Source organism: Euphorbia lathyris, chromosome 9, assembly GCF_963576675.1.
Source record: "Euphorbia lathyris chromosome 9, ddEupLath1.1, whole genome shotgun sequence".
Lineage (NCBI taxonomy): Eukaryota > Viridiplantae > Streptophyta > Magnoliopsida > Malpighiales > Euphorbiaceae > Euphorbia > Euphorbia lathyris.
Genome location: NC_088918.1, coordinates 50,004,421 through 50,008,936, shown reverse-complemented (window position 1 = coordinate 50,008,936; position 4,516 = coordinate 50,004,421). Strand labels below are relative to the sequence as shown.

At 33.8% G+C, this 4,516-nt stretch overlaps 1 long non-coding RNA gene across 1 annotated transcript; it reads right to left on the bottom strand.

Annotated features, from left to right (window-relative positions):
- Positions 1-2,741: 2,741 nt before the first annotated feature.
- Positions 2,742-3,985, bottom strand: LOC136205434 (uncharacterized). The gene is made up of 3 exons (XR_010675950.1): positions 3,693-3,985; positions 3,163-3,239; positions 2,742-2,838 (listed from the first exon to the last, which is right to left on the bottom strand). It is a non-coding gene; the product is annotated as an uncharacterized lncRNA (long non-coding RNA).
- Positions 3,986-4,516: the final 531 nt, after the last annotated feature.

The window sequence follows — 4,516 nt, the reverse complement described above, 5'->3', positions numbered from 1 at the left end:
AAAATGCACCCCAGATATTTCAACGACGAATGGATACGATATTTAGAAAATTAAATGACTTCTGTGTAGTTTATGTCGATGATATATTAATCTACAGTAATAATATAGCAGACCATTTACAGCACCTAGATGCATTTATAAAAACAGTACGACAACATGGAATCCTTTTATCTGAAAAGAAATCAGAAATCTTTAAAAATAAAATAGAATATTTAGGATATATAATAGATAGTGAAGGATTACAACTACAAGATCATATCGTAACTAGAATCGAAAATTTTAAAGAAAAATTAGATACTAAGAAAGAAGTCCAACAATTTCTAGGAATAATAAATTATGCATCAGATTATATAAAAGACTTACCAAAATTACGACAACCCTTGCAAGAGCTAATTAAGAAACATAAAGTATTTGAATGGACGACAACTCATACTAATACTATAAGAAAAATAAAAGAAGCAGTAAAAGTTCTCCCAAAATTAAGACTACCTAAAGATAATGATCAATTAGAATTATATACAGATGCTAGTGATATCGGGTGGGGAGCAGTACTCATCGCATATAGAAAAGAAGATATAGACAAAGAAACTCCTTTAATATGTGGCTATAGATCAGGAACTTGGAAACCCTCAGAGAAAAATTATCATATCAATGAAAAAGAATTACTAGCTGTTAAAAATGGAATTAAAGGATTTAGGTATCATTTGTTACCCATAGAATTTATCATAAGAACAGATAATACACAAGTAGGAGCATTTATCAGAAATAAAATAGATCCCCTACCAGAACTGAACAAAAGAAGGCATTGGCAAAGTTTTTTCAATTGCTATAATTTTGTTGTTAAACCTATCTCTGGAAAACGAAATATCTTAGCTGATTTTTTGAGCAGGAATGGAGATAATGATCCAGCGAATATCAGAAATCAGAAATCAGAACCGCCAGATGCTGGCAATGATCAGAAATCATGAGAACTTTCTGGACAACCTTGAGGAAGAACTCAAGAAACTCCAGTCTCAGAACAATCAGAATATACGAACCATGACTCCTAGATCATCTTATGAGTTGTTAGGAGATCTTCATAAGAAGCCAATTGAGCTGCCAACTTCATCTAGTGGACTCTCAGGAGCCACCACCTTGAACCATTCTAAGCTGATTAATCAGAACTCATCAGAAATCACAACCTCCCAGGTTATACAATTCCCTCCAGAAATGACAGAAGCATATAAGAATATCATGAAATTTTTTACATATAAGAAGAGTCAAACCGTATATAGAACCATTAAGATGACCAAATACCCTAGGTATATATGCTCAGAAGACTGCAGTCCAGATGTTGTTCAGAAACTATTTCGATATGGATTTCTGGACAAAGTCATGACTGATGAGAGCCTTAATAGTGTTTCAAAACTCCCATCTATCATACCCAGATCCATTGACGAACTTGGATTAAGATTTGGAAGAGGAATATTTTGTGTTCAAATTTTTGATGCTGCTATGGACTTAGAAGGGAAACCGATAATAATTGCTCAGATTTTTAAGACTGGTAGAAACACTAAGATTGATGTAGATAATTCCGACCATCAATGGGACATTCCATGCAAATTAGAAAATTTTAAATCTTGGTTAGGAGAAAAACGAGCACATGGAATCCATACGATCAAATGTAGACTCGAAGACTATATTAGAAATAAAAAGGTGGCTATAATAGCCAGATCGAATCATGGAGAAGTTGAAGAAATGATAACTATCAACTATTTAATGGAAATGGGTGATGAAACGAGTCAACAAATTTTGATAGAAATGCATACGAAATTGATGGATAAGAAATATAAACATAGTTCAGATACATTAGCCCATTATGAATCTATATATGGCCCAAGAAAATCATGTTTAATTAGAATTGAGCCCATAAGACCTGAGCCCATGAATATTGACTCCATAAGGTCCAAAGAAGAAGCCCATCCAGGAAAAGAGGAGGATCCATTTGTTTAGAAAATGAGATAAAAATGGATAAGAAAAATAAGAAATATAAGAACGAGGTGTCAATACCTAAAGAAAAGGTGGCAATAAGATCAACACGTGGCAAGACATGAAGATATGAAGAGACATGTGTCCAAAGAATAAGCATGAGGTGGAAACATTAGAGATTAGTGGCAAGATGTAAAGCTTGAGGTGGAAGAGCAAAATAAGAAGCATTCGACATGTGTAACCTAAAAGTTTGTACTTTTAACTTTTGTAATGATGTAATCTCCTTTTTGGTAATTTCACCTTTGATCTTCTACCTATATAAGGAGAAGACATATGATGTATGAGATAACTTGCTTTGAGCAATAAAAGCTTTCTTTCTCTCTATATCCATGGCTTTCTAAACTTCCCCTTTTAGCATCCATAGTTGTTAACTTCTTAAGTTTAACTTCCGTATAGCATATTAGTTTAAAAAGATCCAGAGTTATAAAGCAACAATAGTTAGCCTTCAGACGAATCCAAGAGGTGTGTAGAGATGCTGGAACACAGCCATAACCCATGATGCTAATGAGAGGGTGTCAGTTCGATGAAGATCCTTAAGTTGGTACCTAAAGTTCAAGTTAGGCTAAATTGAGCTGGACTACCAACTTTAAGGACCATTTTGAACCTTAATTCCCAAAGAGTAAAGAGCATCCGCAAACAAAATGAAACCTCTAAAAAACCCAGTATTCAACAATATTAATAAGAGTCTCACCAGAGAGAGAGCGAGAAGGAACATTAATATCACTCTAATCAGATTTCTTGATTGAGAAAACCTTTGACAGGTTAAGTTCGTCCAAGAAGCAATTATCCAATAAGCTCTTCTCCCTTAAGCTTCAATGAATTCCATAAGGAAATGACGAAAATTTAACGTTTGTCAGATCCCAATTTAACCACATATAGAAGACATCCAAACGAACAGATGGCAACATTACTTGACATGAAAAACACATTGTTTCTCAGCATGGTAAATCATTATGGCAAAAGAAAGGACCATGTTGTAGGGAGATTGAGCAAATTATGATGCATAGTTCAAAATGCAAAGAACTGCACAACAAAGATCAGATACAACAAATTAAGTCAAAATAATAGAATTCAGCAATTGGAGTAATAAAAAATGAACACAGAAAGTCATTTTTGCAGATATAAATAGTCAACCTCATGACCAATGACTCCCAAAATTGCAGCATAATTGCGGTTTCTGGAGATGCCAGAACGAGCTTAGAATTGAAAATCTGTTCACAAGCAATCCCAATACAAATTCAATAAAACAAAAGTTGATAATTCAATATTAATGAGGATAAACCAAGTGCAAGTGCTTGAACAACTAAGTAAAAAACCAAGTAAAACCTTGCAAGTGCTTGAACATTTAAGTGTCAGTGCCATTTTTCATACAATTCTGAAGATACTATGTACCACTTTAATCGCATATAAACTTAACCAGATTTAATCTCGTAAAGCCAAATCTAGGCCACCTACTCAACCATTCAAAACTCATGTGAAGAATGTTTCAAAGGCTAAAGAGCCAGGTACAGTAATACTGCTATTATTCCCTTTGTGAATAAACCATGAGTGTTAAACATGTGAATTCAATTCCAATTTCTTAATTTTCATTTGGGAGTAAATTAAAACTAAAGTGAAGTGTCAGACCTAAGATTAAAGTGAAGTAAATAAGATGAGTTGATAACCTTAACTTCTGGTTTCAAGTCCAGATCTGAACTAAGAAAACTCTTCTCAACGGATTCTCCCTCTTCTCGATCTTGTCCCTCACTTCACCACCTCTAAGTTTTGATTTGTTAACTGGATTTGATTTCTCAGATGAAAGTAATCGAGATGGCTATTTCATGATATTGAAGAAGAAATCGACCTAATTAGGTTACTGAAGAACAAGAGAAATTGAAGAATAACATTTCCCAAAATCGATGATTGATCGAGATGGTTGGGAATCCATGATCCATATGGCTGAGAAGAAGAGTATGGAGGTGGCTGTGAGAAGAGTTTTAGGTATCGAAGAGTTAGGTATCGAAGGCTGGAATCGATTTTTTTTTATTTAAGATAAATTTTTTCTAAATTCAGCCCATGAGTTAAAATTATACATTTATGGGCTTTTCAGTTGTCAGCCCATGAAACACTTTATAAAAGTGTCACTATAAAAGTGTTGGTAAAAGCCCATTTTTTGTAGTGAGAAGCTGTGAATGAAAAAGACATCGTGTTGTTCACAAAACTCACACCATAAGTGATCAAAGAAAATACATCTCCTAAAAAAATCGGTTCAAAAGTAATGATTCTACATCATCCCCTAAATATTTTAATCAGACCTAATATGGCTAGTTAAAAGATTAGGGAGCTGATGTGCTCTTTCAGGAATAAGGAAATACTTCCTCCCTATTAAATAGAACGAATGAGTGCTTAAGGAGATAATTACCAAAGTTATCATTTTTTTAGATCGTCTATGCAAAATCAAACATTGAGAACCCAAATCATTTGCATCGATCATATCAAGCAAAATGAT